The sequence below is a fragment of the Castor canadensis genome, chromosome 14 (genome assembly GCF_047511655.1).
Source record: "Castor canadensis chromosome 14, mCasCan1.hap1v2, whole genome shotgun sequence".
In the NCBI taxonomy this organism is placed as follows: domain Eukaryota; kingdom Metazoa; phylum Chordata; class Mammalia; order Rodentia; family Castoridae; genus Castor; species Castor canadensis.
Window position 1 is genome coordinate 98,832,676 of NC_133399.1, and position 15,646 is coordinate 98,848,321.

The 15,646-nt window shown below is 39.4% G+C and overlaps 1 protein-coding gene across 8 annotated transcripts in view; it reads left to right on the forward strand.

The window, feature by feature from the left end:
• Sh2d4a (SH2 domain containing 4A) overlaps nt 1-15,646 on the forward strand; it is an 86,218-nt gene that overhangs the window by 2,303 nt on the left and 68,269 nt on the right. For 5 of the 8 annotated variants that reach the window (XM_074055104.1, XM_074055105.1, XM_074055102.1 and 2 more), the window contains 5 exons: nt 3,364-3,559; nt 4,788-4,946; nt 7,953-8,261; nt 10,114-10,168; nt 14,932-14,998. The gene's annotated coding sequence lies outside the window, so the exon portion shown is untranslated. The remainder of the gene's footprint in view (nt 1-3,363; nt 3,560-4,787; nt 4,947-7,952; nt 8,262-10,113; nt 10,169-14,931; nt 14,999-15,646) is intronic. The other 3 variants (XM_074055103.1, XM_074055108.1, XM_074055106.1) reach the window with 2 other exon arrangements.

Genomic DNA, 15,646 nt, shown 5'->3' on the forward strand with positions numbered 1-15,646 from the left:
TATATTTCTTAAGATGCCTTTTCCAAACAGCTACTCTATTGTATTCACAAAGACAGCCCATTGAATTCTAACCTTAAAACAGAAAGTTTACTTTCTTTGGGGAGTAAAACAGAATAGCTTTTTTTCCCCCCAAAACATGAGTTCTAAAGTTTTGTTCACCATTTTAAGGCAGGAATTTCAGCACCTAATGAAAATGTATCACCTTGTATAGTTCCAATTCAATTTAGTAAGGATACTCAGTGTTTGCACTTATTGTACTTATCTGTCCTTAAGGAGTTTACAATCCAGATATAGAAAGAAGATTTGCACATGTGAAACAAACAACAATCTAAGAGAATAGATTTATATCTAAATGAGGTCAAGAAATGGAAGCTGATTTTAGAAATACGTTTATGATTTTCTGGGAATAATTTATCTTTCCTAAGCATGAAACTGATTGACTTGAACAATCCAACTTAAAAAGTGTACTTAATGAAAGCAATACACTATGCAACGACCTTAAAACTTGATATGCTTTCATTAATTACATCTCTAGGCATTCAAATCAAAGAAGAATATTTTCAAGGCATATTTCATAACCACTTAACACATAAGGAAGTTAGAAAAATATAAGGACTCCTTAAAAAGATTGTTTCCCCCGTGTGTTGTAAGTTGAAAAGCCAGTTAGACAGCTTCCTTCCAGACAGGCGCACTGGCTGGGAAGGAGGAAGGTCTGGCCAGATGCTCACGTCAGGAATGACTCAGGGACCTGCTTGCTGCATTGAGGCGGGGAGACTGGCATTGCAGATGGAAGATTCTATGAATGCCAAACATACTTTAGGATTGCAACGTACATGACAGAAATTCTAGAGGAATGTGAAATGTGACAAAGAAGACTTCCAATCTATTTTTCACTTCAGGAAGGCAGAATGTGTAATGGGTAAGGATCCAAAAGGTTGAGTCTAACAACCTGGGTTGGTATCTGAGATCCGTGACTCTGACACTGTAATCTTCGGGAAATAACTTCTCTACCTGTTTCCTCATTTGTAACACAAAGTCAACTAAAGGTTTACTGTGAGATGGCTAAGTGAATTTAAACTTGTGAGACGCTTGGTGCCTGGCACAAGAATCAACATAAGCTGCAAAGGCTGTTTGAATTGTTTCTTAAAGGATACAGCAGCCCACACAGAATGGTCTCTGAACCCATTTCCCCAGATCACATCCAATTGTACAAACCAGCCAGAGAACAGAAGGGTGAGGAAGAACAAAGGGCAAGTGGGTATGTGCTGTGCCCACTTCACGTATCATTTCTGCCTGCTTATAAACCTGCATTCTGTTGTCTATCACACTATGTGATCATGCAGGTATCAAGGTAGATAATCTCCAGGATAAAAGAAATAAACTGTGGCCATCCCATCTATGTTTTCAATTCCAAAATTTGTAGTAGGTGAAGGAAAGAAATAAAGCAGGCAGAGAGAGAAGAGGTGAGCAGACTTGTAGGCAGAAAAGGAAAGTTGCTGCTTCCTTAGTGTTTTAAGTAATTAAATAATCCATGAACTTTGGCCCTTCGTGGTCTTCCTGATAACCACTTTTGGGAGACTAAGTAGTGAGAAAGTCACAAAGTTTGAGTGACATTTTTGCCCAAATAATCTTGGTCTTCTGCTGTAGGTCCCTGGAAGTAATTTGCTGAAATCTTTGCTAGGTCAAGTGGAGAGTGCTATCCTTTCTCCCTGGAGTGAAAACCTGAGGGCATGAACCCTGTCTATTTTGCTCTTTTACATACTTTCCTACCAAATGCTATGTTTACAACACACTAGCACTCGGCACATTTTTTTTTTTAACTGTCACTTGGATTCTGGGAACTTGTAACTAGAATAATTCAAACAGTTCAGTGCTGCATGGGTGCCCATGCATTTGCAGCACTTACTTTGGAAGTACTGGCGGTCAAGATTAGACTGTGCAATGAATTTGGAAAGGCTGTCCAGGTGTTGGAATCCCTTCAAGGACTCTGGTCTTAAACACCTCTTACCTCACCAGCCTCTCTAACCACCACTTGTATGATGGCAGGTAGATCTGACTTCACTGGCCTTTACACAGATGGCAAAATAGTTCCAAAATTCATCTAGGTGCATCATCAGGAGAAAAACCAAGAAGACCTTTCTGTCCTCCCAGACCCTTTTGCTTATTGAGACTCCTGAAAACTGTCACCACTATGTCTTAGTTTGTTTTGTATTGTTATATCAAAATACTTGAGGCTGGATGTTTTGGAAAGTAAAGAGGTTTATCTGGCTTATAATTCTTGTGGCTGGAGGATCCTATATTCTCATGATGGCCACTGAACTGTGTCAACATAATGGAGAGGCAGAAAGAGAATCAGCCACAAGCAGAAGGGGCCAAGCACGTGGGATGACCTCACTTTATAACAACCACTCTCAAGAGAGTGACCATTCCCAGACCTACAAGGCAGCATTAATCCATTTATGGGGGTACAGCCCCTGACCTAGTTACCTTTCATAGGGCCCCATTTCTTGTAGTTCCCATCAACTCAATGTTGCCACACTAGGGACCAAGATTCTAGCACATGAAACTTTGGGGAACAAATTACATCTAAACCATGGCAAATGCTAGATGTAACCAGCCTACTTTTAGATTTCAGGTTGACTTTTAAGAATGAAAAATGAAAAGTTAAATGATTGTGGGAACACACCTCTGACACAACCAGAATTTCTAGTCTTGAATGATTTCATGCCAAAACATTAAACCATGAGGTGCCTGATTTGTGAAAGAAAAAAGAAATAGATTGACAACTGAATAAATCTTATCATGGGCTGGAAAAGCCAGGCTATTTTCTTTTTTTTTTTAAGATCTTCCCCACTTATTCTTACTATAAATATATATAAACTATTGAAACTTGGGAAATACATTGCAAATGATTTTAATCAAATTTTCTTAGATTCTCAGGTTAATAGCTTTTCTACTTCTCAAGATTCATGGCACTGTAGAATTTGGGAACTTTTAGACTTCTTTCCTTATAAGTCTTTCATTATGTAGATAAGGAAAGTGGGCTAGAGAGAAAGGTGACTGTAACATCCATGTCCCCATTTTTTCTATTAAGGTCAAGATTAGCCTTCAGGTATCCTCACTCCTATTTTTCTTCTTCTTCTTCTTCTGCCTCCTCCTCTTCCTCTTCTTTCTCCTCCTCCTCTTCCTTTTTTTTTTTTTTTGCTTCAAACTGTCATATTTTCCATTATGGGCCATGTCTGGAAGAGAAGAGTATTTGTTTTGTAAGGACTCATTTCTAGAAGTGTAGGTGTTTTGGTTAATGACTAACTTGCTACTTCCAAAAGTAGAGTTGCACAAAGTTTCTTTTGTCTTCTAATAAAGTTAGCTCCCTGCCAAAGAACATGACAACTGCAGATGTGGAAAACGGGAAGGCAGTCCCCATGATGTCTGTTGCCATACTGAGACCCACTTGTGGAAAGAGAGAAGGCTCCACAGCTGAGATGTGTGCAGGGTCACAGCTCCTGCCAAGAGGGTGGCAGCATGTGCTCACAGAGCAGGAGGAGAAGACAGCGCTCAGGTCAGCAGCAGGCACATCCCGGGTAGGAGGGAACAGAAGTTCTATTGAGGGTTCCAACAAGTTGAACTGAAAAGCAGAAACCAGAGTGGACAACATGCTATAGGATGCCTGAGAAACAACACCAAAAGACTATGGGGCTAATGAACACAACCATGGCCTGCAATCCATACCTAACATTTGTGTCCAAAACACTTATATTTCTGCACTTTATTCTACTGTAGTATGTACAGTTTGTATGTAGTATGTTATGGATGTGTAGAAAGGGACAGTTTATTACCTAAAGAGAAAAGTTCTTTCTACCTGGTGACATTTTCTGTAAAAGCCCAGATTACATGAATGAAGTAATTTCTCCCAGAGACACATGGATACAAATGAATAATGAAAAGCTCAACATTTTCCTTAGTTGAAATAGATGAAGAACTTTCTATAATTTCTGACTACTGACCATTCAAAAACTCTTACATCATTTTGTTTAGTGGCAGGTAAGGTGGTCTTCGTTGTTCAATTTTCAGAGAAGGGGCAATTGACTCCTTGTGAGTCCTACTTGGTATGACAACATTCTGGTAACTTATGTGGTGGGCTTTATCTGGACTTAGACTGTCCTCACCAGGATTTCCAAATAACGCCCCAACTGAGAGACCATTCAAGGACTGAGCATGCCAAATCAAGGAACTTAAAAATCTTTTAAAGTTGTGTTATTGTCGTTGCATGCAATGAACAACCCTTTTCCTCTTTTAGGTCTATAGGAAGCATATTTGCCTCATTGTGCTATTTAGTCTACTCTTCCTTCCCAATGATTCATCTGTCCTGCAGTTTAATAACTGACCTTTTAAACTCTTTCCAGCTCTAATTTCAGCCCAAAGATTGCAACATATTAGATATTTGACTTTCTCTTGGCTTAACCTTCCTACTTATTTTGCCTTCCATCTTTGGCCATGCTCTGATTATCCATGTGTCTTTGCTAGAGTTGCTTCTGAATTGAATACAAAGGGTAGTCTTTCACAGTGCCATGCTTCTGATACTAAAGGTGCCACTCTAAACAACTTTTAAAGGCTATTAGAAGTGTGTTTTGGTGCCTTTTAAGTCTTGACCACAAGGCTAGAAAATGGCAGAGCCATTTTCATATGCGATCAGTACGATAAGAAGGGACAATGAGAGGGTTAGCATCTTGGGACCAAAACCTGACTCCAGGCTTGCTAATGACAATCTTATATTTTTGATCTTTCAGACATTAATAAAGTATCTACTGAATGCCAGGTATCCAACCAAAATATGCAGTCACAACAAGGAACAAGACAATTTTTCCTTTAAGATATTCATAGCATAAAAACCTATTGTAACTTGATGTTATAAAATATTGAACAAGATTTTCAAGAGTACATAACAGGTGAGCACTCAAAGTAGGTATATAACTTTATGGGGGAGAAGGTCAGGAAATGCTTTGTGGAGGAGCTTAAGCTTGGTCTGAGTATTAAAAAATGGGAAAGAATGAGTCAGTGTTTTTTTTTTCTTTTCTTTGTGGAGTGGGGGTAGCAATATAGAAAGGAAAAAGGGAAGAGCATTCAAGACAAAAGTGGTGGAATGTATAAAGACAGAGAAGCTGAAAATAGCATGGTGATCTAAGAAACTAAATAATTTAGTATTTTTGAAGCTAAAAATATGAAACAGCATAGGAATGGAGAAAGAAATGAGACTCTCTACCAATGGCAGCAAACCCGAAGAGGCTGTGATGAGTTCAAGAAATATTTAGGCCTTAGAATTTGACACAGCCTGATTAGAATTGACACGGGAAGAGAAGTAGTAAAGAGGAAGGAGAAACCAAAAATAACTTGATGGACCTGTTGATATAACCACCTAAAAGAGACAAGAAGAAAATAGAAAGCATGAATTCTGTTTGTATAGTGTCAAGTTGACATTTAGACGGAGTGGTCACATGGTGTTCATCAGAGATCTTATTAACCAGGCCTCAAGTTTGGGAAAAAAGTCTGGACTGGAGATATAGATTTAGAGGATATCTTCATACATGTGAATTTGGGAAAATGCAAGTAAATGAAGTCACCAAGCAGAGCTTACTTAGTCTTTAGAGTCAGAGAGGTCATAGACTGAAAGATAGTGCTTTTAGGAGCTCTAATATTAAAGGAAGAGTAAAGAAACCTTGAAGGACAGAATAGAAAAGAAGACTAGAAGAATGAGCATTCACAGAAGCTAAAAGAATAGCAAGTTTAAGGAGGAGAAGACATCTCAGGGTCAAAGCAGGTGATAGGCACCATGAGAAAGGGACTAGACTATGTTCATTGGATTTAATGAGTTGATGGTTGTGTTTCTGCCACGGAAAGAGCAGAATCTTGGGAGGAGTAGGTTGAGGGCATTGAGTCATGGGTTGGTGGTAAATCATAGAAATGTAAATTATTGGTTTATTATTTCAAGAAGTTAGTTTGAGATGCAAGATGAGAATTGAGAGTCTAAGGAGGGAGTTTTAGGATTGGAGAAGTTTGAGTATATTCATTGACTGAGGAGGACTGTCAAAATAAAGAATTGGAGTATAGAAAAGATAGAATATGGTATCTAGAGGACACAGATGAAGCAGAAAGATTGTATTAAGAATGGAAACAAAGAATGACCTTCAGAAGTAGAAGGCTCTGTGATTGGGGGCAAGGAGACATGATGGGTATAGAGGTACATACATTTTTAGGTAAGGGGATGAGAAGCTAAAAGAGACAAGAGGGGATGACTATATGCTTGTAGCTGCCATCTCTTCTTTGAACATCTCTCATACATGTGGAGAGTTTCCAACATTATAAATCCTGCCTCCTCAAGTTAGAAAGCAGTACTCATTCTTCTGACATTCCTTTCTACTAAAGTACTGGTATATGGTCTGCCTTCTATTAATCAGACACTTCTACATGATGTGCCAACTGGAAAGGAGAAATGTGAGCAGGTAGTCACATGCAGACTCCATATTTTGGGAGGCAAGTTGAAGTGTCCACCACCAGTCACACAATGGACAGAACTTCTGGCTTTCAGTTCTGAGTACCATCAAAGTGCTAGCTAGGTTTGGGTTCTGAAGGTGGTGTTTACCAGCAGTATTCATGGCATGGTTGGGGCTTGGTTTCCAAGCAGGCTTTCTGGTCCTCCAGGAGGTACCATTAACGAATATGACATCATCCAGTAGACTAGATTCTGTTGTCTGTGACAAAGAACTCTGGGTGATAAAGGCACCATCTATGAGAGCACTGATTTTCTCAATAGAGGAGGCCAGACAACGTGCTAAAATTGAGGGGAAATGGGCTTAAGAGGGCAATGATGGTTTTGAGAAGTTGTTGAGATCACTGGGAATGGAAGCTGGCACAGAAATAACTAAAGAACTGATGGGAAACCTGAGAGTCCAGTATTGATGGTCAGGCTGAAGTTACAGCCACAAACTTGTGGTAGCCTTTATCTTCATAATTGCATGATTTTCTTTTTCCAGAAGAATTAGGTGGCAGATCAAGGGAATTTAAGGTAGCAGTAAGAAATCAACCAAGGAAAGAGAAGACAAAAAGGCCAAAAGGCAACTCAGAAGCCAATAAAATTGGAAGAATAAAAGTTCCTTTGGCTTGAAGAGCAGGTATAGAGTGGGTGAATTAAGGAGAAATCAGGGAGAAAAGAGGCTTTCTCCAGAAGTTACAATGTTCAAAAATTAGACTAGAGGTAGAGAAGATCCAGGGCATGGAGAGGTCCAAGATAGACAGAAATCTCTGGAAGAAAAGGAGACACATGCTATGCTATTGGCTGGGTGATACACCAACACAGATGGTGAAATTTCCTAGGAGTTTGAGTAAAGAGAAATATTTTGCATTAGGTCCCAAAGTTTATGGATGAAGGACAGGGCTTGGGAGTTGAGTACATGACAGTAGTGAAGGATGTAAATGATACAGCCTGATGATCTCAAACACCATGAAATGAGCTTCAATACAGGAGTTTATAGTAATATACCAGAAGTAGCAGTGGTCCATGGAGGGTGAAAAGATTGAGAAAGGAGACATAGCCACAGCTAGGGATGGTGAAACCCAGAGCAGTCAAAAAAATGAAGAGATGGGTCAGGAGAGTGAGGATGGCAGTGAAGTCCTCATTGTCCCTCCTTTGGTGAGTGGTAATTGCCATAAGAAGATGAGAGCGATTTGGTGAGCAATAACCAATCTCCATCTCTAATGTCCTAACTTTGTCCAAGATATTACTAGAGCAAAAAGCTGCTAAGTCACATCCATGTGAGATTCCTTCAGGTATTTGAAGATGCTCCCCCATACCCTCAAGCCTCTTTTGCTGTTGTTGTTTTTGTTCAGGCAACACATCCTTGTTCAGGTAAAACATCTTCAGGTCTTTTAACTTACTTTACTTACTCATTCTTCCCTAGAAAAACACTGCACCGGTTGTGATCAACATCATCTTAAAATGTGGCACTCAAATGTGCAATCATATCGAAGGAAGGAGGATATGGTGGACTATCTAACTTTTTTTTTCTTATGGCCTGAAATTGCCTCAACTGAGCCAAGAAAAGAACCTGATCTCACTGTGTATCTCCTCAATTCTGACATGGACTTGTGCCTGGACGAAAATGTGGGTTTTGATGACACAGAAAATAGTATGGATAATGATGATGGTGATGATGAAGTTCAAAGGAAACTGGAGGTGTCAGGTGTCTCATGGGACTAGCACTCACAAGGTAGGTAATAAGTTGGAAGTTTATTTTGTCTTTGTTTTCAGTCTGAACCTTATGTATAAAACAAAGAGCATATGACTTGCTCAGGTTCCTGTTATCCTAATGCCCAAGTTAATTCCTGATTTAAGTCAGGTAGCAGAAGCTAAGAGTGTTAATGGAGTTTTCAGAGATGTCTAACTAATTGCCACTTAATGACTCACATACTGGGACATTCTGACTCATCAAAAAGATACAGCAGAGAGAAATAGCATTTTGCTTCTGTTTTGCATTCTTCTGTTTGTTAAATTATACCCTCAGTCTTAATGAAAACTAAATTCTATAAAAATGTACTTTGAATTCATCAATAGTTACAAGTTGAGGCTTGTTTAATGTGAACTGATGACCTCTTTTCTGGGAAACAACCCAAATGATCATGTATATAGTCAGAATACAGGCAAAAAGCAAGGTGAATAAAAGTTAATAAATAGGAGGACACATAGTTCTGGGAACATGACTGGTTCAGTGATACACAATCTGATTTTGGCCATTTCTCTACTAGTTAATTTAATATTAAACATAAAAATCAAGTTATTTAGAAACTATGAAGTAATGTGGGATCATTCATAGCACTGAAAAGTAAAGGAAATGGCAAATAAAATAATTAGAAATTTCAAACCACATGAAATATTAGACAAGAAGTTCTCAAATTCATAATTTAAAATAAACAAAGATACTGGACATTACACATCCACAGGGGATAAAAAGGGAGATAATTTATTGCATAAAGTTCATTAGAGTGCTTCTTGTGAGATCTAGTCTTCAAAGTCCCCAGACTTGGCATGGGTGAGTCGTTGATTTTCTTGGTTACAGTTTCTACATTTGTCAAACAAAGGATTTGAAGGGACCAAGGTGAGTAACTTAGTTCATATTCAAATGATTCCATGAAAAAAGAACTAAGAAAGATGAATGGAAGAACAGAGGATGAACAGAAGGAGGGAAGGAAAGCAGAGAGAGAAGGAAGGAAGGAAAGAAGGAAGGAAAGGAGGGAGGAAGGGAGGAAAGGAAAAAAGAGGTCTTTATAGAAAGTACCAAGGTGGTTTAGTCTGATTTACAACTTGCCCGGACATACACATCTTCATAAATAAGTCATTCCAGGACACAGAGGAATAAGTTCTTATGTAACACTGAGCTTCCCTAGGCATACCGCTCATCTTTTGGAGAGATCTGAATTGGACTATGTGGTAGATTGTTAGCCTCATGAATCATACCTCCCAGTGTCAGGCCATTATATACCTTCTCACCCCAACTGACTCTGGATTTGGCCATGTGGCTTGCCTCAGCCAATAGGACATTTGTGCTCTTGAAAGTCTGATACATCTATGTGAAGAAGCCAGTCCAGATTCCTTGACAATGAAAGACCACATGCAGGGAGAGGCCTGGTCATCACATCCTGTCCCAGGTTCCAGCCATTCCTCAAGAGTGATCCCAGGAAAGGCCAGCAGAATAACCACTAAGCTATTCAGACTTGAGAAATATTAAAGTATTATTGTTTGAAGCCACTAAATTTGGGGGATATTTGTTATGTAGCAAATTGATATAAGCTGGACAGACAAGAGAACTAAAAATTTTTAATTAGAGATTGGTTCTAAAATCCTAGAGCCTTAAAATGTTATATCTTCAGCATCAAACACAATCCCAACTGCCTCTGTGAGTCTTACCCATAATTTTCTGCCATTTCTTACCCATAAGATGTAGAAAGAAGGGAATTTAAGATAAATTTTATGTTAACCATTGGGGTTTACCTTATATAAGATGAGGGGACAATAAAATATAATGATGAGACAAATTTTGATGCTCAGTTTATATTTCCTTCCAGGAAATCCTTGTTTAGAGAGCTGATGTGGAGGTTTTAGTCACAGACTCTCGAGAAGGTGAGCACAAGCAAATATACCATACAGTCTTCTAATTAAGGGCCAATAATTACGGGTCTCCATGATTCTCTGTTGGTCTCTCACCATATCAGCCTCTGTGATGTCACTTTCCTGGAATTTTCCATGCTTGGGCAAATGGAATGGCTGAGTTGGATGACAATGGCATCATATAATGGCCTTACAAATTTAGCGACAATGTTGACACAAGGTCACCTAGTTTGTTAAGAGGCCTCTAACATTCTGGAGGGAGATGATTTCACAAACCAACAATTTAGAAATTCATGCAAAGAAATAGAGAAATAGTCATAGTTGGCCACTGGGCAACTCACTGCCTATGGTTCCCTTCAGGCCCAGTGATGGGATAAGGCCCAGGCTGTAGGATAGTGTATTGGAGTCCACTCTGTATTAACTTAAAGCACATGAGCTAAAACTGTTTCTGTGTTCTTTCTGTCACTGACTCTCCTTCCTCACGATAACTAGTATTGAAGCATAGCTGTCCACCAATGTCTTTTGCATTTGTCCTTTCCTCTTCATTCCCGCTATTCTAACTGAACCTCATATTACAACTTGATTTGAACTGTTCACCTTGTCTTTAGTCTCTCTCCCTGTCCATATATATTGCCAGATTAATCTTCCTAAAATAGTTAATGAAAAAAGCCTGTGACTTTTGGTCTTGCATTCCTGGCTAGTCCCAGAGTGTCCCACTGACCATGTCTTGCCTAACTCCATTGCACTGGAACCTCAGTTCTCTGTATAAGGCTGTGTTCCCTACTGCCAAGCCTCTTTTTTTAGAATCCCTTTAGTGGGAATACTCTCACTTCTTAGTTTTGACCTTACAAGTCAGAGTCCTCCTCTGAGGCTCATCTGAAATATCATATCCCCTCCATGAAAACCCTCCTATTCCTTCCAAGTTGATATAGTCCATATTCTCCTGAACGCCCATTGCTTTGTCAATTTTTTGCAGCTTTTGTGGTGTTTATACTTTCTACTCTACTAAAATCATTGTAATTCTTTCTACTCACGACATTTCCTCTTTTCAGCTAGTATATCCTTTGCTCTACTTCACTTTTGATCGGGAAAGAGAGGCAATCATTCATTTCCCCTTTATCAATGGAGGTTTTGAGCATGGTGAGTAGGAAGAGAGAAAGAAAAGAAGAAATAAGTCTCTCGATTCTGATAAAAATATATAACTATTGAGAAAGATTATAAAGAGTAAAGTAAAACAGAATTTCCTCCCAACTGCATTACCTGCTAAATTGCATCAACAGGAAATTATAAAGTTCTCTCATGAACATTTTCAGACCACACCAGGAACTGCATGATTTGTATTTGCAGAAATTGATCTTTTTACAGTGAGCCCTTCATCTGTCATGAGATGGATGTAAAATAAATAAAATAATCTCAGCTACTAGGCAGGGGAAGATTAGGAGGATTACAGTTGAGGCCAGCACAGGCAAAGCATAAGAGCCCATCTCAGTAAAACAAGCTGTGGTATGATGGTTCACACCTGTAATTTCAGCTACTTGGGAGGTGGAGGTAGGAAGATCATGGTCTGAGTCTAGCCTAGGCAAAAAAACCCCCTAAGATTCTATCTGAAAAATAAAGTAAAGCGAAGACTGAGGGGCTCAAGTGGTAGAGCACCTGCCTAACAAACATGAGATCCTGAGCTCAAACCTTAGTACTGCAAAAACAAACAAACAAACAAACAAACATGATACACAAGTTGGGATCCAAAGTAATTTGAAATTAGTTGAGGAATCCTGAACAATAAAACTATCGAATAACAATTTAAGATGGCGAATGAGTAAATTGAAGGAACAATCATGTAATGATAATTGTTCTGGCTCAGAGTTCTAGAAATGCTACATTTCAAAACAGCATTTGCTCAAACATGTGTCACTCACATTGTATGGATAAAACGTTTGTATCACTGCCATGTAATGAACGCTAATTTGAAAAATAAAGCTTCACAAGGAAACGAAAATAGATGCATGGAATGAGAGACTAATAATCTCCATTAGATCATCCCCTACTTTCACAGGAAATAATCTCCCCCTCCCCCGCCCCCGTCTCCCTCTCTCCCTCTCTGGCAGTACTGGGCAGAATAGTATGTCATTTCAGAACATTCAAGCTGCCTGAGCCATTCTGGGCTTCAGAGAATTACACAAAGCGTATTGCTAATTCTTTCAGCTATAAAGCCACTTTCCCGAAATGAGCTTATTCAGACCATTCAGGGAGGCCCTGTTTCTCTCTATACCAGCCCAAATTTAGATCATTCATTCATTCAAATGTATTAAGTACTTACTATACACAATGCACTGAGCTGGGATCTGGTGATATGAATAAAGTGGTCAAGTTCTACCTTTTTTTTTTTGCAGTGCTGGGGCTCAAACTCGGAGCTTGCTTATGCTAGGCAAGTGTTCTACCACTGAGCTATAATCCTAGCCCTTGATTTTTTTGAGGCAGGGCTTCACAATGTGACCCAGGCTGACCTCAAACTTGTGACCCTCCTGCCTCCTGAGGTGTACAGTACACCTGGTCCAAGTTCTCTTCTTTTTTTTTCTTCAGTAGTAGGGATAGTGCCCAGGGCCTTGCGCTTGCTAGGGAAGACCTACATCTTGAGCTGTGCCTCCAGCCTCTACATTTTGTCCTTGATGCACGGAGTCTCACAGGAAAGAATGAGGCAGCAGTGGAGACTGTGCAGTGACAGGAAAAGCCTGGACTGGATGTTAGAAGTCTTGAGTCCTAATCCATGGTTACACCACTGTTCAAGCTTCTGTGTAAACCTTGGCAAGTTGTTGAATTGCCTTGTACCCTAGTGTTCTAATTTGTTAATTAAGAACTTGAAACCACTTTGCAGAGTTAATTTGTATAGATATATGGTGTCATCATAGCACACTCAGAAGACCACACAGCATATCTGACCTATACGTGTCTTCTCTTTGTCTTTCTAGAGTCCAATTAGGAAATATTGTTTTAAAAACAGCAAGCTTTGGACTGAAGGCATGGCTCAAGTGGTAGAGCACCTTCTTGGAAAGTACAAGGACCTGAGTTCAAACCCTAGTACTACCAAAAATTTTTTTTTTCTAAAAAAACAGTAAGCCTTATGTTCCCTCTGACCCAGCCCTTTAATTTGAGTTTTTATTTAGTCCATCTAGGAGAGCAGCTCACCACACCCCAAAAAAACTAGCAAAGAAAGTCATCCTTTCAGCCAAATACTGGACAGAAATTCCTGCTCTTCCACTAAAGATAATTATTTCTGGCCATCATATGGAATTTGTCTTAATGTGTGAACAGCTCCTCTGCAAAACAGGAGTGTGGATTGAGGCTCCTAAGAACACAAAGAAAGTGAATTAAAACTCACTCACAAAAACCAACTATGTTACATATTTTTTTAAATCTCCTTCATTCACTTTCCTCCTGAGATGTTGGCTTCTCTGAACCTTCCCATTTCCCCTTCCCTTTCTTTGTCCTCATGTTCCTCCCTTGGTCAGAGTTTGACCTAAGGAAACACTTGGATTGATTGCTCTACCTGCTTAGCATAACAAGAGGAGCTGCACCCAGACAGGACTCCAAATCTTGATGATATGACCTGCTGGTCTCCAGCTGTGAGTTCAGACTAGTGTGACCTCCAACCCAAGGCCGTCCTGCAAGCTGCTCCCATCAAAAGTCAGAGGTGCTCTGTGTTTGGAGTGAGACCAGATGGGGGCTGTCTTCACTTTGCCTGCCAGTGACATATTCTCTATGTCAGTGACATAATGAGCTAGTTAGTGCAGTGTAATAACTATGTCAAGATTGTGTGTCGGGAACTCTCAATTCCTTCTTTTCTGGGTAAGCCCCTGTCTCTGTGATGTTTATCCTTCCTTTTCTTATATTTTTTTCCAACTTTAAAATAAGACTAGTTAATATTTAGATTCTTCACAACTCTAAAATGTGTATAATTTTTTTGTATTTAATGAAGACTTATAGAGTAGTGCTTGCTCCTAGTAAGGGTTGCTGAGTGTGGTTATATGAATATAGACCCCTTTCACCAAAGGGCTCAGGGATTTTGCCCAGTTTCATATATAGAGGATGGTCTGTCACCTATTGGCCATAGCCTTCCACTAGAAGCTATGGAGTGGTGTGAACATTTCCTTGTCTTTTAAATACCAATAAAAATGAACTCTCTGTCTCAGACTTAAATTAAATAATGGCCCAACCACTGAGACCATAAGCTGGCTCTTATGCCAACATATCCTTAGAGAAAGAGGCAGCACATCTTACTTTGCCTATGGCAGCAATGAACTTCAACTTTCAGTTGGAGAACAGTATTCAGGCAAATAAGTATCTCTGAGGGAAATGGTTTGCTTGGGAAGGTTGGAGTTCCAGGGGACAGAACTAAAACTACCTCCAGGAAAGATAAGAAGTGACCGAGGGCCCTGGGGACATGGTATATGTGATGAAGGAGGCACTGGGGACAAAGAGGGAACTAAAGGGCCAGAGGGAACATCAGAGTTTCATAGACAGGGAGCAGGGAAAGGAGAACCATTTATAGATACTGGGCATCATAAAGAGCCAGACACTGTGGTCTCATGCTTCTCATTTAATTCTTACTATTAAATGACAGACCAGGTTTGGTGGCACATCCATCCCAGAGTAGATTGTCCAGAACCAAGAAGATGGACACCTAGCCTCATGTCTATTTTAGTAAAACCTGGGGAATGCCATCACAACTCTTTCAAAATTTTCTTGACTAGTCAAGTTTCTTTCTTTATATATTTTAGTGGTTTTTAACCTTTACCATACATCAGAATCTTCCTGGATGCTTTGAGAAGATGATGCCTCAACTAAGTAAGAATTTAAAATTTCTCCCTAAGTTATTTTAAATTTTTCTTAAGAATTCCCACTGTACTTGCATGAAACCCATTATAAAACTAAGATGAACTTGTGCACTTTTGGAAAGGCTACACATAATAATTATGAAACTGCAATTCAGTTTTGAATCTGGTTCAAGGAGGAGATGAGACTCTGATTTTATTATCCCTGGTAGACCTTACACAAAACTGTTTGGGAAGTTCCAAGGAATGCCAGAACACTAAGGAGGAACTTGCTTCTTTCCCATACTCTGTAAAAATACACTGGTTTCCAGAAGTTATTTGAAGATGCCTCTTATCGTTTGGGGTAGGAGTTGTCCAGTTCCACCCCTAAGCCTCAGTCAGCAGCTCTTGACCACAGGCTGTTGTCTACTGTATTACAGAAACACAAGGAACCATGCTAGGTTCCTAGCAACTTAGATTGGATTTTGAGAAAATTAATACATGAAAGTAACTCATAGAAAAACAAGTAATTAATCTAATTGGCTCAAAGGTGAAAGTAAACATCAATAATTTATCTTGGTATTTATGAAGATGAAGATGACCCCCTCAGTCATAAAAGAATGCAAATAGTTCAAAATCAAATTTAATTATTGGTGGAAATCTAAAATCAAAGAAGATCCTC